The sequence below is a fragment of the Sciurus carolinensis genome, chromosome 11 (assembly GCF_902686445.1).
Source record: "Sciurus carolinensis chromosome 11, mSciCar1.2, whole genome shotgun sequence".
NCBI classification, from domain to species: domain Eukaryota; kingdom Metazoa; phylum Chordata; class Mammalia; order Rodentia; family Sciuridae; genus Sciurus; species Sciurus carolinensis.
The window spans coordinates 66,891,022-66,915,256 of record NC_062223.1 but is presented as its reverse complement, the minus strand read 5'-3'; the positions used below and the strand labels follow the sequence as shown (position 1 = coordinate 66,915,256).

The following is a 24,235-nucleotide window of genomic DNA, read 5'->3' as shown; positions in this document are numbered from 1 at the left end:
CAAGCGTCCACACTCAATCTCCTTTGAGTACATATTCCATTCTGTTGCTGGCTTTCCTAAATAAATCTTGGCTTGGGCCTCTTTTGATGCATCCTAGAATTCCTTTCTGTGACAGAAGTCAAGAACTTGCCAGGAGGGGTTGAGATTCCCTTCTTTCTTCTGGGGGAACTCTTTGGACCCAATCTAGTGACAGGTCCTCATATCAGGATCCAGGGAATGAATTCCTCTTCGGAATTTGTCTTTGTACTATTTTCAGGTTCTTAAAAGTCCAAGGCGACTTTTAAGAACCTGAAAAGTCAGTGGCAGAGTGCTTGCCTCGCATGTGTGAGGCACTGGGTTCAATAAAGATATTGTGTCCATCTACAACTAAAAAATATTTTTTAAAAAATGTCCAAGGCAATTTTGCATGGGCAAAGGAACACTCTACAATTTTCAACATAATTGATGCTCAATTTAAATGTTTAACACATGAAACTAAGAAAATAAAAATTTCCTGAACTATAGTTTTACATTTAAATCCTTATTATAGATTATATTTCTTTTGGGTGAAAATAATAGAACTTGTTTAAGTCAAAAAGACTGTCACTCTCATTTTGACTAAATTTAGAAATTTATTATCTCACATAATATGAAGTCCAGCAGTACAATGAACATCCATCTGTTCCTTTTGTTCTTTGTATTTCTTTTCACTTTCTTCTTTGGGGGTCATGGGGGGGTGCTGGTATTGGGGATTAAACCCAGGGGCACTCTATCATTAAGTTATATCCCCAACTCTTTTTATTTTTCATTTATAGGCAGGGTCTCACTAAGTTACCCAGTCGGTACTTGAACTTATAATCCTCCTGCCTCAACCTCTCAAGTAGCTGGGATTGCAGGTGCAGCCACTGTGCCTGCCTAGGATGGACTTCTGGTGCAGTATCTCTGGTCTCAGGCTCTACTCTCTGTGAGTCTCTTGGTTCTACCCTTCTCAGTGTGGGGCATCACCTTATTCACACATTACAATTCAGAGCAGTAAGTGGGACATTATTTCCTTTTTGTGGGGCCTGAAGAAACCTCTTTCAAAAGCCCCTTAGCAGCAGTATCTTCTGTTAGCACAAAAGGACCAGGCCGGATGAAAATTTAAGGGATCAGCTCAGCTCTTTTATTCAGGAACGAAGTTTTATGCAGGAATGGGGTATGCAGGAACAGGGTGACGTGCTTCTGAGGGACACACTGTGCTGGTGGAAAATGAGCCACTGGCCATTGATGATTTAGTAAGCGTGTCAGTTTGGGCACTCAGGAATTTGGGTTTTGGGGTTGGGGGGTCTGTGGTCAGCACCTGGAAAGGATTTATCTTGGAAGAGATTAATGTTTCCCAGAGACTATCATTCTAGTTTTGATGAAACACTTTCTCCCCACCTGTGGCCAGCATCTGAAAAGGATTTATCTAGAAAGAGGTGAAGGCTATCAACGTATGGCTTTCTTTTTCACTCCCTTTTCCCAGACCGTACTATCTTGGGGTTTTTCATTTCCTATACCTAACATCTTTAGTACCTGAGGGCCTCCATCAATGTCGCTTCAGTTCCTCTAGGTTCATCTATGTCACTCCCCTGTGACATCTATATCACTCTGCTGTGATGCTGAAGCTTGCAAAGGCCAGTAAAAATCAAGGTCACACGAAGAAAATGGCTCCTCCCTCAAAGAAAGTAGAAGAAGATAGTGAAGAGGAGGAAATATCAGAAGATGATGGTAGTGGAGAAGAAGTTGTCATCCCTCAGGAAAAAGGCAAGAAGGCTACCAGAACCCCAGCAAAGAAGGTGGTGGTTTTCCCAACAAAAAGGTTGCAACCGCCACACCTACCAAGAAAGCAGCTGTCACCCCAGGCAAAAAGGCAGCAGCCACACCAACCAAGAAAAACTTACACCAGTCAATCAAAGCAGTTGCAATACCTGGCAAGAATGGAGTCACTCTGGGAAAAGCATTGGTAGCAGCCCCTGGTAGGAAGGAGGCGAAAATGCCAAGAATGCTAAGAAGGTGCCTGGGGTTGTAGCTCAGGGGTAGCGAGCTAGCCTAGCACATGTTAGAACCTACATTCAATCCTCAGCACCATATAAAAAATAAAATAAAGGTATTAAGTCCACCTACAACTAAAAAATAAATTAAAAAAAAGAATGCTAAGAAGGAAGACAGAGATGATGGGGGGGGAGGATGATGTCAGTGAGGAAGATGAAGATGAGGATGAATTTGAACCAGCAGTGATGAAAGCAGCAACTGCTGCCCCTGCCTCAGAGGACAGGGGTGATGATGAGGATGAGGATGATGATGAGGAAGAGGAGGATGATGAGGAAGATGACTCTGAAGAAGAAGCTATGGAGATCACACCAGCCAAAGGAAAGAAAGCTGCTGCCAAAGTCGTACCAGTGAAAGCCAAGAGCATGGCCGAGGAGGATGAAAATGACGATGAAGAAGAGGAGGAGGAGGAGGAGAAAGAAGAGCCAGTCAAGGAAGCACTTGGAAAACAAAAGAAGGAAATGACCAAACAGAAGACAGTTCCTGAAGCCAAGAAACAGAAAGTGAAAGGCACAGAACCAACTGCATCTTTTAATTTCTTCATTGGAAACCTGAATGCTAACCAATCTACTCCTGAACTAAAAATTGGTATCAGTAAACTTTTCTCTAAAACTGATCTGACTGCTGTGGATGTCAGAATTGGAACAACTAGGAAGTTTGATTTTGTGGATTTTGAATCTGCTTAAGATCTGGAAGAAGACGTAGAACTCACTGATTTAAAACTTCTTGGCAATGAAATTAAACTAGAAAAACCAAAAGGAATAAAAGTAAGAAATATCAAGATGCAAGAACACTTTTGGCCAAAAATCTCCCTCACAAAGTCACTCAGGATGAATTAAAAGAAATGTTTGAAGATGGCAAGGAGATCAGACTAGTCAGCAAGGAAGGGAAGAGAAAAGTGATCATTTATATTAAATTTAAGACAAAAGCTGATGCAGAGAAAAGTAGGGAACAGAGATCCATGCACGATCTATTTCCCTCTACTACACTGGAGAGAAAGGTCGAAATCAAGATTATGGAGGTGGGAAGAACGCACTTAGAGTGGTGAATCAAAAACTGGTTTTAAGCAACCTGTCTTACAATGCAACAGAAGAAACTCTTCGGGAAGTATTTGAGAAGGCAACTTTTATCAAAGTACCCCAGAACCAAAATGGCAAGTCTAAAGGGTATGCATTTATAGAGTGTGCTTCATATGAAGATGCAAAAGAAGCTTTCAATTCCTGTAATAAAAGGGAAATTGACGGCAGAACAATCAGGCTAGAATTGCAAGGACCCAGGGAATTGCCTAACCCAAGAAACCAGTCATCAAAAACTTTGTCAAAAGTCTGTCTGAGGACACCACCGAAGAAACCTTAAAGGAATCATTTGATGGCTCTGCTTGTGCAAAGATAGTCACTGACAGGGAAACCGGATTCTCCAAAGCATTTGGATTTGTAGACTTCAACAGTGAGGAAGATTCCAAAACCGCCAAAGAGGCTGTGGAAGGTGGTGAAATTGATGGAAACGAAGTTACCCTGCACTGGGCCAAGCCTAAAGGGGAAGGTGGCTTTGGAGGCCGAGGTGGTGACGGAGGAGGCAGAGGTGTTTTCCTTGGCAGAGGCCAGGGAGGTTTGGAGGGTCAGGAGGCTGCCAAGGAGGCAGAGGGGAAGGAGAAGACCACAAGCCACAAGGAAAGAAGACCAAGTTTGAATAGTTTCTTCTGTCCCTGTCTTTCCCTCTTCTGTTTGAAAGAAACAACTCTGGGTTTTTAACTCTGTTACCTGTTCAATGACAGAGCCTTCTGAGGACATTCCAAGATAGTATACAGTCCTGTGGTCTATTTGGAAATCCGTATTGATGATTTTTCAAAGGAGAAACCCTGTTGGTTTTTTTTTTTTTAATTGTAAACAAATGGGATACATTTTGATTCTCTGTACATGGAGTAAAGGCATACCATTCGTGTAATCATAAATTTACACAGGGCAATGTTGTTTGATTCATTCTGCCATTTTTTCCCCCTTCCCCCCCACCCCACCCTGTTGGTTTTGACTGGATATTCAAATAAACTTTTTAAAGAGATGAGTGATAGAGCTTACCCAAAATCTGTAAGTTTTGAATTTATATTGTTTCATCCCATGTACAAACTGGTTTTTTTCCTACCAAAAAAAAAATCCCCTCAGCAGACTTTAACTCACATCTCATTGGCCAGAACTATGTCACAAGTCCATTCCTAAGTCAGCCACTGGTGAGGAGAATGGGACTTCTTCCACTTGACTTTTATTAATTAGCCAAGAGTGAAATAAATGTTGGGAGTCTGTCTATACAAACTCAAAATTTCTTAATCCAAACTGCAACCATTGTAACACACCAGACAGCATACCAAAACACAAAAATAAAATAATCATAAAGCTATAACTATACTTAAATATTGTTTTAAGCTATTAAAATCAAGGATTTAATACTTATTCTTATAAGTAATATTTATTTGGATACTTTTCTTGTTAATATTTGCAGTAACATCACTAAGGTCCCAAATTAAAATAATACCATCTCATACTATCCAAGGTTGTAGGTTATTTATGCTAGGTGTTTATTTGTAGTTGATTTCTGACTGGAACATATCTGGGACTCTAAATCTAAATTTTAGTTGGCACGCATCAGGATGCCTTCTCCACCCATTTTATAACAGTTTTATTGAGATAAAACATCAAGTGCCATACAACTCATTCATTTAAAGTATACAACACAATGTTTTTTAGCATACTTGCGTTAGTCATCTTTCTGTTGCTGTGACAAAATACCTAAGAAAATCAATTTGGAGTAAAGGTTTATTTTGACTCATGGCTTCAGTTTATGATCATTTGGCTCTGTTGTTTCTGAGCCTGTGGCAAGGCAGAAAATCATGGTGGGGAACTGCTCATCTCATAGTGGCCAGAAGGAGAAAGAGAGAGAGAGGTAGGAAGGGACAGGCACAAAATGTATCCTTTCAGGGCACATCCCCAATGACCTATTTCCTCCAACAGGCTCCACCTCCCAAAGTCTCCACCACCTCTCAATAACCCATTAAGTTAAGAATCCATAAATGGATTAATCTATTCATGAGGTCAGAGCCCTCAATGACCCAATTACCACTGGAAGAGCCCACCTCTGAAAACTGCTGCACTGAGGACCACACTTTCAAACCATGAGTTTTGGGGGGATTATATTCTGAATCGTGAAACCATTACTGTATTCAGTTGTAGAATGTTTTCATCACTCCAGTAAGAAATCCATCGGCAGTGACTCTCCATTTCCTCCCTTCCAGCCTATGTAACTATCAGTCTACTTTCTGCCTCTGTGGATTTGCAGATTATGGACATCTTATGCGCACGGAATCATGCGCATAAGATGTCCATAATCGTGTGGAGGCTGTCCTTTTAAATGTTCAACTTTACTCGCTCTATCAGTGATGCTTGTCGCACCTAGACCTTCATAGGGAATTTCCCAGAGTTAAGTATTTTAATGTTTTCCTTAGTTAGTATTATATAATTAATTGTTCTACCTTTATGATTTTTTTTTTTTTTTTTTGCGGTGCTGGGGATCGAACCCAGGGCCTTGTGTTTGCAAGGCAAGCACTCTACCAACTGACCTTTATGATATTTTGATCCACTTGTTTGGAATGACTAAAAATATAACATACCTAATATTTTAGGAATCTACTCTTTCCCTTCCTCCCCTCCTTACTTTCTTCCCTCCACAAATAATACTGAACATCTTCTCTGTGTTAGGCTTTGTGCCAGGCACTGTGGATCCAACAATGAATGTGCAGGCATGGCCTTTCCCTTGTGGATGTAGTGTCTGATAGAGGTCCTGTTTCTCCTGCTGGTGGCCTGAAAGGGATCTGCCCTGTGAGTGCTTCTGGGTTAGCATTCCTGAACTGTCAACTGTGGCCTCTGAGTAGCTTCCTTCTCCTTCCCACACTTTGTTCCTTTTCCTACTTTCCTCCCATCTAACCCATAACCTACTGATCTTCACATGTATATCACCATCATCTATGCAAACTTTTACATATGTGCATGCTCAATTATCTTATTAATAGCAACCCATGAAATAGACATTTACCATACCAGATTTTCTTTGTTATCAAGCTTTATTTGATCTGTTTAGCTATTCATTTATTTCATACTTATACCCAGATTCTTCCAAAAATGGATTAAAACTGAAGCAGAACACAGGTCATTTATAAAGAGCCAAGGTATAAACAGCACAATTAACTGGAAAGTCTGTCTGACAGTTGAGTGCTAAATTTATTTTGGACCAAAAATGAATGCAAACAAATTTGCATCATTGAATAAAGTTCTGGATGATGGTAGATGATTCAAACAAAGATTATAAAAGACAAGAGGTTATCAGAATAGATTTGATTAGGAGTTCAGAGTTAATGAAGTACATGGTAGAGCAGATTACTTTTTTTTTCTTTGTAGTACTGTGAATTGAATCCAGGGGTGCTTTGCCACTGAGCTACATCCCTAGCCTTTTTCACTTTTTTATTTTGAGACAGGGTCTTACTAAGTTGCCCAGGCTGGCCTTGAATTTGTGATCTTCCAACCTCCACTTTGTGAATCACTGAGATTATAGAAGTGCCACTGCACCCAGCTTAAATTTTTGTATTAGAACCAAAATAGTACAATTGGATAAACATGGAAAGTTTTAATACAAGTCGATAGCTTTAAGAAGAAAAAAATATTCTTCAGGTCTCTCACTTGGAAAGTGTCCTTTTGTTCACCATCAAGTTGACTTGCATACCCAAGCATGCTGATTTTAGATTCTACTATGCCTTAAAAAGAAATCAAAGTTTTCTAGCATAATCAGTTCCATGACTGTGGGAAGGAAGAATCAAGAGGAACTTACAACATTCAAGAAAAGTCTGCTTTCAAAAATATTTGAAATCTGGCTGGGGTTGTGACTCAGTGGTAGTATGTTTGCCTCTTACATATGAGGCACTGGGTTTGATCCTCAGTACCACAATAAAAAAAAATAAAAAAATTTAAAAAAATATTTGAAATAATGCTGATTGATCAATGGAGCCAATCAAAGAGGGGTCCCACTTGCTACATTGTTATTCTTTTGAGCATCAAAACATAATAATAATTACATTGAATTATAACATTTTAAAAGCCCATTAATCAAAATGAAAAGTTTACTAGAAATATTATGAGAACTAATTATAATACAAAGGAGGACAAATATAATAGGATGTATTTAGATTCTTACTAATTTTAAAAGTAGGTGGTTTTTTTTTTTTTTTTTTTTTTTTTTTTTTTGCGGTGCTGGGGATTGAACCCAGGACCTTGTGCATGCAAGGCAAGCACTCTACCAACTGAGCTATACCCCCAGCCCTTGAGCTATATCCCCAGTCCTAGGTGTTAATATTTTTGGCTGTTTCTTCTGTTAAGCATATTTTGTATATAAAATGCAGATATATACTTCTCTCTATAGTGAGGGATCTCTTAGTTCATTTTTTGTTGCTAAAACTGAATACCACAAACTGGGTAATTTATAAATAAATAGAGGTTTATTTGGCTCATAGTTCTGAAAGCTGGGAAGTTCAAGATTGTGAGGCTATGCCTGGTGAGGGCCTTCTTTCTGATGGGGACTCTGCAGAATCCCAAGGCAGTACAGAGCATCACAAGGTGGGACAGGACATCTCAGCTCTGGTCTCCTCTTGTTATAAAGCCAAAGACCCATTGAGTTAGAGGTTCACCCTTTTTGCCTCATTTAACCTTAGTTATGACTAAAAGCTCCCACATTTAAATACCATAGTTGGGTTAAGTTTCTACTCTAATATCTCACAATGGGGATTAAATTTGAACACGAGTTTATTTGTTTATTTTTTCTCCCCCAGCACGGATGATTGAACCTAGGGATGCTCTATCACTGAGTTACATTCCTAACCCTTTTGTTTTTTTGAGACAGGGTGTTGTCGATTAAGTTGCCCAGAATGGCCTCAAACTCGTGATCCTCTTTCCTTAGCCTTCTAGGTTGCAGTGTGTCTGTCACCGCACTTGGCTTCAACTTGAATTTTGAGAGGGACATTTCAAATCACAGCAAGAGAAGAGTGTATATAGGGAACTGCAAATAAATCAGAGTGACGTAAAACAGAAGGAACTGTACCAAGAACAGGAGAAACTGAATGATCTGGATGGCAATATAATAAACAGGTAAATAGAAAACATCCAATGATGTTTTACAAGATGTTGCATTCCCCTGATGTCATAAAGAAAGAAAGAAAACTGATTCTGCAGATCCAATGCTCTCTTTCCTGGGATGGCTCTACTAAGTAGATGAAGGGTTAGCTGAGGAAAGAGATGGGGCCTCATCAGATCACCATCAGAAGGGACAGGGCCTTCACAAAACTATAAATCCACAGCTGGCTGGGGTGGAACCAGGATGAGGTCAGGGTGGAGATGGGGTGCAGAGGCCATATAGTTCATTGTTGGACTCCTAGTTCCTGGAACAAAGACTGATGCAGAAAAGAAGCTCAATTCCTTTCCTTGTGAAAGGAAGTAAGGAAGGCATGGAACAAGAAAGAGAGTCAAAAATGTGGGAGGAGAAGATGTTTGAGGTGTTCCTCTGAGGGAGAGGATGACATGCCCTCTTCCGTCATGTTCTTGGCTAGAGTCCAAGGCCTGAGGTGTTCTGTCCTTGAGAGCCAATTCAAGTGCAGAGAGAATGGAAATATTTAACTTGAAGTTGAACTGGACCTTAGATGCCAGTATTTCCTCTGTCCTGCTTAGATCCCAGTATTTGTCCAGAATTTCCATGTTGATCAGTTACAGGTTTCCATGAGATTAAAACCATGGATTCCTCCATTAGATAAAGGTGTTGGGGAAGAGAGAGCCATAGGAATCCACAAGAGTAGGAGTTCAGAAGGGCTTCAGAGCTGCTTCCAACTCTGTCCTCTGCTTGCCCTCCCCAAACTGAAGGAGCTGACCAGAGTAGGGACAACTGGAGCTTCCTTTGCCACTCCCAGGTCAAGTAGGCTGAAATTTCATCTATTAATTCACATGTATAGGTCAACACTCATGGGTGGTTGAAAGCAGAGAAGCATTGGTTATTCATATCTGAATATGGTTTGCTTTAATTTACACTGATTTCCTTTACAAAGGTGAAGAGGAGTTGTTTTTTGATTTTTTTTTTTTTTTTTTTTGGTTTGTTTTGTTTTTCAATTTTTTTTTTTTTTTTCCAGTGCTGTAGGTCAAACTCAGATAGGCCTTGTGCATGCTAGGTGAATGCTCTACCACTGAGCTACATATACCCTAACCCTGAGAAGGGAAGTTTTGATGGGGATTATAAAGAGGAAGGATTAAGAATTGACTTAACACAAAAGACTCTCTGAAGAGAGTGGGGCTAAGGAGGACTAGGGATTGGAGGGATTTTGGACCTCAGGGGCTGCACTTCCTTAGTCTCTTTCTTTTTTTACCCCCTGCAGTGTCAGGGATCAATCCAGAACCTTCCACTTGCTGGGCAAGCGTTTTAACCATTGAACTACACCCCTAGCCCCATGAATTTGTATTTTTTCTTCTGCTGCTTGTGTCTTTGGTGTCATATCCAAGAAAACATTGCTAAATCTAATGTTGTGAAGTTTTTGCCCTGTATTTCTTCTAAGAGTTCCTTTAGTTTTAGGTCTTACATTTGGGTCTTTGGTTCATTTTGAAAATTTTTTTTTTCTGGTACTGGGGATCAAACCCAGGTCCTTGAGCATGCTAGGCAAGCACTCTGCTGCTGAGCTACACCCTCAGCCCCATTTGAGTTAATGTTTATGTATGATGTTAAATAAGATTCCAACTTCTTTCTTTTGCCTGTGTATATCCAGTTTCTCCTCACCATTTGTTAAAAAGATTTCCTCCATTGAATAGTCTCGACACCCATGTCAAAAATCATTTGACTACATATATGAAGGTTTGTTTCTGAATTTTCAGAAATATGTATATATATTATGTTAGATCTATAGTTATTTTGAAATTAGGAAGTGTGAAGTGTCCAGCTTTACTCTTCTTTTTTTGAGATATTCTGGCTACTCAGGGTCTTTTGAGGTTCCATATATTGTAGGATAGATTTTTCCATCTCTGCAAACGATGCCATTATGAATTTGGTGGGAATGGCATTGAAACTATGGATTGCTTGGGTAGTATGCACATCTCAACAATATTGTTTTCCAACCCATGAACACATGACTTTACATTTATTTATGTCTTCTTTAATTTCTTTGAGCAGTGTTGTGTAGTTTTCACTGTAGAAACATTTCACCTTCTTGGATAAGTTAATTTAATTCCCAAGTGTTTTATTCTTTTTAAATGCTATTGTGAATGGAATTGTTTTCATAATTTCCTTTTGGAATTATTTTGGAGTGCATAGAAATGCAACCGTTTTCGTATTTGACTTTGTATTTTACAACTTTGCTAAATTCTTTATTAGCTCCAACGGTATTTGTGTGTGTGTGTGTGTGTGTGTGTGTGTGTGTGTGTGCGCGCGCGCGCGCACATGTCTTTAGGATTTTCTACATGAAAGAGCATATAATGTGTGAATGGAGGTAATTTTACTTCTTCCTTTCCTATTTGGATGCCTTATATTTTTTATTTTTTCTTGTCTGATTGCTCTGGCTAGGAATTCCAGTACTACATTATGTACAAGCAGCAAGAGTGTACATACATACCTTGTTCCTGACCTTAGAGGAAAAGTTTTCAGTTTTATACTATTAAGTGCGATGTTCATTGTGGGTTTACCTGGTTTTTAGATTCATTGTGTCCTAAAAATGATTCTCTCTTGGATCTTTCTCATTGCAAAGACTAAAGAATCTTGGTCAAAACTACAAAACTCTCCTACATTTCTCCTTCACCTTTCACTTTTTTTTTTTTTTTTTTTTTTTTTTTTTGCTTCCACACTTCTGCACATGCAGCTCCTTCTTTGTGAAATGTCCTTCCTTCCCCTCTAGAACTATCTGTGAATTTTCACTAATTCTCAAAACTCAACCTTCATCTCTGATAAGCTTCTGCTGACTCCAGTCTCTCTCTCTCTGTCTCTCTCTGTTTCTTTCTTTCTTTTGTGCTATGGGAGAAGGACCCAGGGGTGCTCTACCACTGAGTTACATCTCCAGTCTTTTTGTGCTTTTGAGACATGGTCTTGCTCCACTGCTGAGGCTGACATTAAACCTGTGCTTCTCCTGCCTCAGCCTCCTGAGTTGCTGGAATGACAGGTGTGCTCCACTGTGTCTGACTGACTCTACTCCTATCCTTAGTGCGTTAGGCTGACATGGATTTTCATGCATTCAGTGTGGCAGTAGATCTGGCATTGGTCCCAGTGGAGAATTGTTAAATTGGGATTTTGTGTAGAAGGCAGAACTCAGCCTGAACTCAACTAATGAGAGTTCTTTCAGAGTTAGCACTGCCACACAGTTCTTGTCATTATAAGATCAGATTTTGCTGCTTTTGCACTTGAGCAAACTAGAGAGGCCTTTGTCCTTGTTGGCTTCAGAACTCTATTATTATTATTATTCTCTCCTTTTCTTGTTTGTCACTGTCACCCCTCCCACTTGGATGGTCTCTAGTGATTATGACCTGCTTTCACAGCTGTTATTACCTTACTCATTCCTCATAATAACCCCCACACCCCCACCCCAGGCAGAGAGGGATGTTGTTTTGGCCAGGTGAGCAGCTACAATCTCACCTGGCTCTGAGGACATGAGGCAGGCTTGAGTCCCCAAGCCTCTGCTTAAATCCCTAGACTGGCTTATGAACCTTCCCATGGAGCCAGAAATTCCCTTCACTCCCCAGTGTTAATGGTAGTAATGAAGATGCTATCAGCTACTGCTGAGCCCAGTGGCCAGGAGCCGGATACCACTCCCACATCTGCCAACTACAGTCATAGATATTCAGCATTTCTGTTTCCTGCTGCTGATTGTTCCCACTGATTACAGTAGTACTTCAGGCCTTTGGGGGCAGATAAGAGCTCCACCGAGCTAACTGACAGAGTTGGTACTCCTGGCTTATTGAATTTGGTTACTAATCTCTCCAGATTCTCTTCTTATCTCAGTGTTCTCCCCAGCACTTGCCATATTGCACTTGCCACTGGTCTTCACTTGGTTTCTTGACTAAACCATTCCCCTTTCAGGTTGTTTTTTCTATCTGGAAGGCTCATTTCCCATTTTTTGCCCAGATAACTGCAACTCATCCTTTGCGATTCAGATTCCTTGTCAATTTCTCCTCCTCCTCCTCTTCCTCCTTCTCCTTCTCTAGTACTGGGGATTTAACCTAGGGGTGCTTTACCACTGAGTCATATCCCTAGGCCTTTAATTTTTTTTTTGAGAGAGGTCTTGCTAAATTGCCGAGGGCCTTGCTGAACTGCTGAGGCTGGCCTTGAACTTATGATCCTTCAGCCTCAGGCTCCCAAATTGATGGGATTACAGATCTGCACTAGTCTGGCTGTATTCCTTCTTTGAAATCTTACCTGTTCTCAACAGATCAGCATGTTCATCTATATATACACTCTTTTAATCCCTACTTTGTAGGACTTAGTAGGAAAGAACTGGATGGTCTGGGGTGCAGTACAAGTGGAAGGAATACCCTTCATTTGTGACACAGAAAGTCATCGTCATCAACTAGTCCTGAATAAAAGATAGTCTCAAAGAACACAGTCCATGCCGTCGAAACTAGTTTAAAAATATTAAAAGAATTTTTTTGTGTGGTTGTAGGTGGACAGAATGCCGTTATTTTATTTTTTTATTTTCATGTGGTCCTAAGGATCGAAACCAGTACTCACACATGTGCTCTGCCGCTGAGCTACAGCCCTAACCCTTAAAAATATTTTAAAGCTGGGTTCAGTTTACTCAGGTGACTGAGGGAAGAGAATCATTTGAACCCAGAGGTTTAGGGTTAGCCTGGGTGACCTAGTAAAATCCTGTCTCTCAAAAAAAAAAAAAAAAAAAAAAAAAATCAAACCCAAGACAGGTTTTTTTTTTTTTTTTTTTTTTTTTTTTTTTATTCTGTGCTAGGGATCGAAACCAGGGCCTTATGCTTGCAAGACAAGCACTCTACCAACTGAGCTATATCCCCAGTCCCCCAAGACAGTTTTTAAGCCCTTTATCTGTGCCCTTTGAACACTATAGAGATGTAGTCCCCCATGAGACCTCTTGGAATCTCTTTACCCCTTTCCTAGCTGCTGCCTTCACATGCTACAGCTGCTTTTTCTCTTTTTATCAACAACTGCTCTTTCCTCAAAACTCTGCATTGTGGTCCTCTCTCCCTTTTCTTTTCTTCCTAATTTTTCATAATAAAAAACAATTCAAATGCCTAATTGCAGGACCCTCCTTCAAAGGCAAGGAAGGGGAAGACTCTGAGCAGGCCAAGACAGAATCTTCTCTGACAGGAAGGAGGCAGAAACGTTATCTTTTCACTGCTGCTGGGTCATCTAATGCTAGGTAACCGTCCATCCCCAAACTTAGTAGCATTAAACAACTACCATTTTATTGTGCTTATGATCTAGTGGGTCAGAGGTTTGAGCAGGGCACAGTGGGTGTAAGGAAATCCCATGGAACCATGCCGGACATGGGAAATCACATAAGGGAGTTTATTAAGCAAACAGAGTGTCTCCCTGCAGGGAAAGAGAGAAAATGAGAGGGAAAGAGAAAGGAAAGAGAAAGGGCGTGCACTAGAGAGAGTGTGAAAGCCAGGAGGATAGAGAAAGTGAGTAGGACAGACAGAAGAATGGGAAAAGATGGTGGGGAAGCTATAGTAAACCGTTGAATTCTGCTGGGCTAACAGGGGACCAATATTGGAGAAGGATACTTGCAAGCTGGCTGATGAACCAATAGCTAGCTAGGATATTCACAGATTGACAAGTGGTTGGGAGGCGGGGAAAATGGCTGCACCTGATGGTCGGGGGAGCAGCTTTATACATTACAGTGGGGATGCTTTGTCTTCGCTTTCCAGTGACTGAGGGATTGGCTCAAAGGGTTTGAGGTGGTGGACACTGATTGACTGGGGTCATAGTGATACCGCTGTTTACCGGTGACGAGTTCTGCTTCTTCTAATGTTGAAGATTAAGCACTAGAGAAGCACGCCAAGGCAAGCATATTAAGCAGGTTTATTTAAAGGGAATAATACAGACTTCTCCCGGCAGGAAGAAGGGGGCCATGGCTGATGTTCTAAAAGTCCCAAGAAGTGAGCACACCCTGCATCTTTTATAGGTTAAAGTCTTTTGTTCTCCAGTTCTTTCCCCCCTTATCTCTCCTTCCTGCCTTCATGACTAGGCCCGGTTTTGCATAAGTGAGAAGCCAAGGGCAGGGGGAGGGCCAAGGTGATTCAGGCGGGTAAGGGCCAGGGGGCATTAATTAGCAGCTCCTTGTTTGCAGTCCTTGATAAAGGCAGGTAAATTTGGTAATCAATGGGCTCCGGAGATCTTTGATATTCCATTCTTCCAGGGGCAGTCTCCAACTTCCAAAGGCAGATGGCTTCATGGCTTCATTTCCTCGAATTGACCCGATTTTCTATTTCTACACTAACTACCTGTCCTTAATTCTGGCTTCAATAGGTCTGGGGCTTTGGTTCTTCTCCAGGTAGTATCTGCTAGGACTAGAGTGTCTAAGATGGTGCCTTGATTCATATACCTGATGTCTGGGCTGATAAAGTTGAAATAGCTGGGGGTTGGTCAGCATTGTTTTCTCTATCTGTGTAGTCTTTCGATGTGACTTGGCCTTCTCACAGCAAAGGAGCAAGTTTCCAAGACGGAGTAGCCCAAAAGTGAGAATTCCAAGAAAGTTGGGTGAAAGTTGTAAGGTGTTTTATGACCTGGCCTCACAAGTCTCAGGCTATCACTTCTGCCACATTCCATTGGACAGACGAATAACCAAGTCCAGCCCAAATCCAAGGGAAGAGGAATTGGACTTTGCCTTTTGATATGAGGAGCAGTATGTGCCTATAAGGAAGGATGGAACAATAGCCACTTTATGGATTATCTACTACAGACCCCACCCCATCCTAGTCACCATAATTCATGTTGTTTTCATAGAACTGGCTTGAAGTACAGGATCTCATATAAATTAGTGTCAGGTGTGGATGAGGTGCCTTAGTCTGGAGGACTGTAAATTAAAGAGATAAGTTATTTGTTCCATTTTTGCCTGTGTTGGTGTCCCCAAGAGCACCCCAGGTTCAGTGATTCACTAGTAAGATTCATGGAACTCAGCACATGCTTATACTCATGGCTAAGATTTATTAACAACAAAAGAATAAAGAGCAAAATCAGCAAAGGGAAAAGCCTCATGGAGGCAATATCCAGAGAAAACCATGCACGTGTTTCCAAAATCTTCTCCCAGTGAAGTCACACAAGATATGCTTAATTCCCCCAGCAATGAGTTGGGAAAATACATGTGAAATGTGGCCAACCAGGAAAACTCATTAGAGATTCAGTGTTCAGGGTTTTGGTTTTTTTGTTTTTTTTTTTTTTGTTTTTTTTTTTTTGTTCCTTTTTATTGAGGGCTCATCATGTAAGTAGCTTCTTTCTGACATGTACCCACATTGTAATCATCCTGAAAGAAGGAAGGTTCAAGGAAATCCGAAGGTTCAGTAGAAATCTTATTGTTCATACAAACAATTTAGGCATAGAGAGCTGCTTCTATTTAGTTACTAGTAGGAACCTTCCCTGAAACTAAGTTCCCAGTTACCACCCAAAGGCCAGATGTATAAACAGATCTTTCTAAGGATAAGCAGTCTGACCTATTAACTCTTTTTTGTACACTAGCCAATGGTAAGGATGATATAAGGACAGTAAAACTAGAATAAACATTCCCATTCAAAAAGATGGAGGGAGGAAGAATGTGAAACATATAGCAGTCACTGGTCCATAGAAATTCTGAACTCCATCCAGACACATGTTTCTAAAGCCTGGTCTTGCTCTATGGGAATGGTTCTATGATTCTTGGCTCTTGTTTTAGGCTCTTGGCTCAGCATTTTGTTATTTTTCTTATTTCATTAGAAATAGCCTGTGTACTGGTGGCACAAACCTGATCCCAGCAGCTCAGAGGCTGAGCCAGGAGAATCACAAATTCAAGGATAGCCTCAGCAACTTAGTGAGGTCCTAAGCAACTTAGTGAGCCCATCTCAAAATAAATAGAATGGGCAGGGAATGTGGCTCAGTGGTTAAGAACCCCTGCATTCAATTTCTGGTACCAGAAAAAAAAAAAAAAAAAAAAAAAAAAAAAAAAAAGGCAAGCCTGTGTTTGCAAATGAATATCTCAGCCTGCTTCTTTCTCTTGTAGAGTTGCTATTCTGAGGCTGCTTTTCACCTTGAACTATCTCTTTCCTGTTCAATTCAGTAGCTGGTGCTTCTACCAATACAAGTTCTTAATGTTGTGGGTTTTTTTTTTGCAGTGCTGGGGATTAAACTCAGGGCCTTAGTGCTTGTGAGGCGAGAACTCTACCAACTGAGCTATCTCCCCAGCCTGTGGGTTTTCTATTCATAGTATCAAGGGTCACTCATCTAGACAAAAGTCACGCTTTAAAGTCTCAAAGACAATCCCCTTTCTTTCTTGGACTTGAAATCAAGGTCCTCTGAGATAATGCTTTTAAAATTATTGGAGTCTTATTGTCAAGTTGGGAGTATCTATAAAGAATATTTTTCAATTTTACAGCTATTCCCTGAGTTGAGAGAACATAGATTATTTCTACCCAGAGATCATACTTTACTTGAAATGTGCTGGATTTAGTCTTTACTATTAAGTCATTTCCTGCTGTGAGAGTCTTTTGCTGAGAGAGATCAGGGATTGGAATCAACTTATTTCAATCTTGGCTTATTTACACTTCCTCTAAATTTTGTTTGAAAATTAAACAATTCTTTCTCTTCCTCCTCCCCTCCTTTTTGTAGTACTAGGACTGAATCCAGGGGTGCTCTGCCACTGAATTACATTCCCAGTCCTTTCTTTTCTTTTCCTTTTTTTTTTTTTTGTGGTGCTGGTGATTGAACCTGGGGTCTCATGCATGCTAGGCAAGCGTGCTACCATTGAGCCATGTCCGCAGCCTTCCCTTTCCCTTTTTATCTTTTATTTTGAGACAGGTTTTCCCTAAGTTGTTGAGGACAGTCTTGAACTTGAAATCATCTTTAGCCTCCCAAGTAGCTGAGATTACCGGCGTGCACCACTATCCCTGATTTCTCCTTCTTTCTTCTGTATTTTTGTTTTGTTTTGTGGTACCCAGGATTAAGCCCAGGAATGCTTTACCACTGAGCTCTATCTGTTGGATTTGTAAAATGACAAACCCCAAAATAGTGTGACCCAGGGAGAGGGAATGAGAGAAAAGGTAATATATTGATTCTTTCTCAATACATTTTTTCCCAGTGACCATACAGGCCCAGGGGCAGAGTTATCCATCAAGTCTGGGAAGAGGCCAAATCATTGATCCTTCCCTAAACAAATCCTTTCCCAAATACTAACCACTGACCCCAGGCCTTCTGTCTGATCCAATAAAAGATAAATCTCAGATCCTTACCACTGACCCCAGGTCCTCCATCTGGTTCAGTAAGATAAAAACCAGATAACTGCTGATCCCAGACCCCCTCCTATTTTGCTCAGTAAAATAGACCCCAAATTCCAAACCTCTCAGTGTAACCTGTATAAGCCCGGTCCCCTCCTTTGTCCAGTGGTTCATTTTCCACCAGGAAAGTAGATCCATCAAGGGCATGATTCTGTTGCTGAATAAAGGCTTTGAGATGATCCGTGAAGTTTGTGTCCAACCCAGTCTTTTTGTGCTAACACTATCCCTAGTCCTTTTTTTAAAAATTTTGAGTCAGGGTCTTGTTAAGTTGCTTAGGGCCTAGCTAAATTGCTGAAACTAGCCTTGAACCTCCTGCTTCAACCTTCCAAATCGCTTTGATAACAGATGTGCACCAACATGCCTGTTTTCTTCTTTTTTAAATATCTGATTTTATTTATTTGTTACCTACTTTTTTTTTTTTTTTTTTTTTTTTGGTACTGGGGATTGGACCCTAGGGACTTTACCACTGAGCTACATCCCTGTGGTTTTATTTTTTTGTTCTGAGACAGGGTCTTGCCAAGGTGTTTAGGGCCTTCCAGATGTATGAGGCTGGCCTCACACTTGGGATCTTCCTGTCTCAGCCTCCTGAGTTGCGGGGATTACCATTTGTTACTTTGTAGGGATTACCATTTGTTACTTTGTTTCTTATTTTTGAAGCTTTCTTTCTGAGAGTTTGTACTTGAAGCTTCCAGAGAGGACAGTCTGCATCTCAGCAATCTGTTCCTGGTGTTTTTCTTTGGCTTTCTTCATTCTCTTGGCCAAAAGTTTTGCATTTCCTGCAGCCTCATCTTTATTCTTCTTAGTATGCAGTTTCTTCAGAGCAGTATGTCAGCATTTGCGTTGTTGGACATGTGCAGTAACGAGATGCTGAATTTTTGGTGCTTTGGGCCTGAGTTTCTTACTTTTCTTGTTTAATTGACTTTTTGACAAAATATTGGTGGGCATAATCTTTACAGAGATTGAAGAGTTTAAGGATTCAGCTAGTTCTTTTGGGCTCTAGGCAACAAAGCACAGTTGTACCCATAGGTCTATCACCAGAGGAGTTCCCAGACCTGGGGATGTCAACTCAGGACAAGTTGGGTCTTTGGCGAACAAAGCTAGAGAAAGAATTTCAGCACCCACCAGTGGGAGAAACAGCCAGATTGATTTATGAAAGATACACATTCCAGCGAGAATGTGGGGTATTTCAAGAGAAAGATGTTTTGGGGGGTAAAGCAAGAAACACACACTCAAGGGAGAATGCAGGCCATCTCCAGAGGGAGACACAGCAATCTCTTGCTGTGGGATGTTAATATTTATAGAGGGACAGTAGCTAGGGGCTGAACTAGAGGTGGAGTTGAGGCAGAGTTACACAATTAGGGGACAGCTAGCTTATCACGTGCTTGCACTTGTGTATTGCCCTCCCATCACGTTACTCTTTGCAGTTGAGAACTCAAGTCAAGGATGAAGCCTAAGGATGGGGTTACCCTGTGGCTTGAGTTGCTCTCTAATTGCTTATTTTGCATTTCAAAAGTTCATGGGCATTTCCTGAATTCCAAGGGTACCTGGATGCTTCTCTTTTGAGACTTGGTATATCTTTTTCTTGTATACATCTTAAGTCTGGGAATAATCTTCTTCTTCTTCTTCTTCTTCTTCTTCTTCTTCTTCTTCTTCTTCTTCTTCTTCGTGAGTGCTTGTGTGTATGTGTGTGTGTGTGTGTGTGTGAGAGAGAGAGAGAGAGAGAGAGAGAGAGAGAGAGAGAGAGAGAGAGATTGGGAACTGAACCTACGACTTGCATGTGCTATAACTCCAACCCCTTTCTATTTTCTTCTGGTGCTGGGGATTGAACCCAGGGCCCTCCCATCCTTTTTATATTTTATTTTGAGACAGTTTCACTGAGTTGCTTAGGGCCTGATACATTGCTGAGGTTGATTTTGGATTTGTAATCCTCCTGAGTTGCTGGGATTACAGCTTCCTGAGCTGGAGCCCATCCTCATGACCTCATTTTAACTGGATCACTTCTATAAAGACCCTGTTTCCAAATAAGATCACATTCTGAGGTACTGGGGGTTAGGACTTAAATATACAAATTTTTTTTGGGGGGGTGACACAATTTAACTCATAAAATCAATATTTAATAACAACTCCCTCACTGCCCTTCAAGGTTTTGCTTTGAGGCCCTCTTAGCTTCTACCCTCCCACCTCCAAAATCTATGTCACCTGGTTTTAGTTATAGCAGATTCCAACTTCATCAATGTCAGTATCAGGAGCTGATCCAGAAAACAGCTCAACTATGGAATACAGGATTTATTATAGGACTTAAGTACAACGAAATTGCAAGAGAAGCTGGGGAAGTTCAAGTATGGAAGGAAATGTCTACACAGAGAAAAGTCATCAACTAGGGACAACAAAGGAAAGCTTCTGGAGAAGTCAATGGAAGGCTCTTTCCTCTGTATTCAGTAACAGGCCCGAAGTTGCTAGCAGCTGAATCAAACTGGGGGAGAGTGAGGACAAATTAGAATCCACAGAATAAACTGGAATCCACGAGGACAAAATGGATCTCGCAGTTATCTCTGTCCCCAATGAGCATGTGATCTGTAGAATAAGCTGTTGCCTTCACTGTCAACCTACAGTCCTTGTCCTGGGGCTTGGAGGAGCTGACAGGAAAACTAGTGGGAGCTGGAGAGAGCTTCGGGCTGGCTGATGCTCTGCACCAACGAAATGTGTGAACAGTTCAGTAACAAGTATCCGATCTGCAGGGGCATCTGGCTCCCTACCTCAACCATCAGAGCATGGGGCTGCTGCTTCACTTGCTCCTCCCAAATCTTACACAAATTTCTCTTGCAGCCAATCCTATCCTAAAACCATGTTGGTAAAGGACATCTGGGAACTAAACTTCAGCTTAGCTACGTTGACACAGTTCAAAATTGTAACACAAGCCCAGCATCAACAGTTGTCAGATTCCATGATTCTGTGTCTCAAATATGCTAGCCTTTCATTTGTCTCTCATCAACCCCACAAGATAAATGTTAGTCTCCTTATTTTAGATAAAAGGAAATGAAGTCTCATAGTTGACATAAGTGAGAAAATGGGGAAGCCAGGATTCTGTCCCACATCAGTGCAGTAGCCAGCTTCCAAGATGGCTGCAAATGACCTTTGCCTACTGGTATTCAGACTGTTTTGGTTCCCCTCTCACATGAAATAGGTTTGACCTGAGTAATCACTAGATCATTGCAGAACTGATGGTTAATAACTTTTGAAGTTGGATCAAAAAGTTATTGCAGGTCTCACCTTTCTCTTTCTTGGATTATTTGCTCTGGGGAAAGCTAGCTGCCATGTTGTAAAGATATTCAAGCTGCCTATGGGCTGGTCCACATGGGGAATGACTGAGGTCTTCAGAGAGCAATCAGTACAGGGGAATAAACTTTCTTTTTAATTTTTTTTTTTTTTTTTTTTTTAATTTTGGCTGGGGGTATCAAGGCTTGAACTCAGAGGCACTCAACCTCTAAGCTGTGATGGGCTGACAGATCTGGTGCCATGAGAATGTTAAAGCCCATTTCTAAGGGAAATGACTAAACAGACTCCATTTTGCTCTGAGACTCCATGTTATGTAGGAAATAAGCTTCTCCCATGGGAACGCCCCACCTCTGTACCCATCAACAATTGCTTAGCTTCTCCCATGGGAACACCCCGCCTCTGTACCCATCAACAATTGCTTAGCTCCTCCCATGAACACCCCGCCCCTGTACCCATCATCAGTTACTTAGTGTGACACGTTTAGTAATACAAAATGACAATTCTTATGTAATGAAAAATTGCTCTCTTTTGATTCCTATTGCTCCTAAACAATGTACCATGTGAACGGTGATTGTGTGGATGTTAGTAACCATTCTTTAGTCTGTACCCAGGTAAGGGTCGTTTTGACCCACTTCCCCCTCTGTTGATATCTCATGATGTTAGTCTTTAATTTTGAATCATAGCGACAGACACTTATGATTGACGTGATTTTTGGTATAAGAACCCATACAGCCCTATGGTCGGGGCTGTTCTCCCAATAGCCATTTTTTGGGGCATTGTGTGAGACAGTCAGCTGGCCGGCTTAATAAAAGACTCAAATTTGGACTTCTCAGTGGTGATCAGTCTGTTCTTAAGTTGTGCCCCATAACATAAGCCACATCCCCAGCCCTATTTTGTATTTTATTTAGAGACAGGGTCTCACTGAGTTGTTTAGTGCCTTGCTTTTGTTGAGGCTGGCTCTGAACTCATGATCCTCCTGCTTCAGCCTCCCAAGTCGCTGGGATTATAGGTGTGTGCCACCATACCCGGGTTTTTGTTTTGTTTTGTTTTGTTTTTTACAAGGGATTGATCCCAGGGGCACTTAACCGCTGGGTCACATCCCCAGTCCTTTTTGTTTTTTATTTTGAGACAGGGTCTTGCTAAGTTTCTTAAGCCCTCCCTAAATTTCTGAGTTTGACTTTGACCTTGCCATCCTTCTGCCCAGAACCTCCTGAATCTTTGGGATTACAGGTGTGTGCCACTGTGGCAGGAAAAAACTCTCTTGAAAGCACCAGCATACCACATGATGAGCACAGAAAATATGAGATAATGTTTATTATTTTTTAAGATGCGTGTTTTAGATTAATTGGTTATGAGGCAAAAGAAAATGAATATAACCTCTTAATTCAAAAGCTCTGCTCTTTCCATGACATCATGCTGCTTTAAAATTTGTTTGGATTGTTAAATACAGGGATTTTGGAAAAAGTAGGAATTTGTAAGTGCAGAATGTCCTAGCCCTGTGATTAAAAAAGCGTTTGAAATACATTTAGTGCTTCCTGACACAGAGAGAAGGAGGAGTGTCATCTAGTGGTTAAGCTGAACTTTGAGACGAAGGAGGATGGATGTCTTTTTTGTTACTACCTAGGGTAAGTTGAGTTAGCATGAAGAAATGAGAAGTTACAATAGGTGTTTTTGCTTGTGCTGGAGTTGGGGAAGAAAAGAGACACCGGATCTGGGAGGGCAAGAAATGTCCTGACCTGACCAAGTGGGTGATACTTCCAGGGCTGTCACAGTGATGGGCTGACTGTCCCTTTGCTTCTGCCCCTTCCCTCCAACTGGGCCATCCTTTTCTCTGCTCCCTTTGATCTTAAACTCACTGACACAGCTCCTTCTTTTTCTGCTCTTTCCAAATTCCCCTTTCTTATAATGATCTTTTCTTTTTTAAATATAGTATACATGTGTGCATTAAGGAACTTTGTTTTTTTATTTTTTATTTTAGGTACTGGGGATTGAACCCAGGGGTGCTTTAGCACTGAGCTACAACCCCAGTCCTTTTCATTCTTTATCCTGAGACAGGATTTTGCTAAATCTTGCCATTTCCTGCCTCAGCCTCCCAAATCTCTGGGATTATGGATGTATGCCACTGAAACTGGCAGCATTAAGGAACTTTGAAAAGAGAAAACCACACTTTATCTGAGAATCATCTCCTTTTGAAAACTCCTGGCATTTATTCTTCCCTCCATATTGCTCAATTTTGTTTACTGGAGAGGAGGCAGTGTAATTAAACCAGATTGGCGTTACGGGCAATAATTATCCTAGGATACTAGCATGGGGAGTAACATTTTCAAACATCTGCTTATTTTATAGGTGTACAGTCTGAAGCTTAAAGAGCCCAAGTGACTATTGTTAACAGGTATGAATTGAATGGTTACATTCAGAAGGACACTCTCCTAGATTTGAATGTTCTTTTAAGTGGTTCTCCCATTCAAATTAGTAAAAATGGGTGGAGTGATTTGTTATGGAACCCCCCAGATTTCCTACCACCAAACACAGAAACACCAGAAACAGCTTTACACCGGGAAAACCCTTCCTAAGACGTGAATTGACCAACAACAGTTAGGGGTTAGCAAGGAAAGGTTGCCTGACCTGTTGAATTATTCTTCCTTTTTTTTTTTTTTTTTTTGTTCTTTTTAGATATACTTGACAGTAAAGTGTATTTTGACATATTATACATACATGGAGTGTAGCTTCCCATTCTTGTGGTTGTACATGATGTGGAGTTACGCTGGTTGTGTATTCATATATGAACATGGGAAAGTTATGTACAATCTATTCTACTGTCTTTTTCTCATCCCCTCTTCCTTGCCCCCATTCCCCTGTCCAATCTGGTGAACCTCCACTTCCATCCTGGCATTGTGATTCAGTATCCTCATATCAAAGAGAAAATTTGGCCTTAGGTTTTTTTGGGTTGGCTTATTTCATTTAGCATGACAGCCTCCAGTTCCATCCATTTACTTGTTAATGCCCTAATCCCATTCTTCTTCATGGCTGTGTACTATTCCATTGTATATATGTACCACATTTTCTTTATCCAGTCATCTGTTGAAGGGCACCTAGGTTGGTTCCATAGTTTAGTTATTGTGAATTGAGTTGCAATAAACATTGATGTGGCCTCCTTACTGTAGTATGCTGATGTTAAGTCCTTTGGGTATATACCAAGGAGTAGAATAACTGGGTCAAATGGTATTTCATTCCAGGTTTTCTGAGAAATTTCCATACTGCTTTCCATAGTGGTTGTATCAATCTGCCGTCCCACCAGCACTGTATGAGCATACCTTTTTTCTCACATCCTCTCCAACATTTATTGTTACTTGTATTCTTGATAGTTACTT

The 24,235-nt window shown here is 40.9% G+C and overlaps 1 pseudogene; it reads left to right on the top strand.

The window, feature by feature from the left end:
• Window positions 1-1,616: 1,616 nt before the first annotated feature.
• LOC124960754 (nucleolin-like) lies at window positions 1,617-3,742 on the top strand (annotated as a pseudogene).
• The last annotated feature ends 20,493 nt before the right edge of the window (window positions 3,743-24,235 follow it).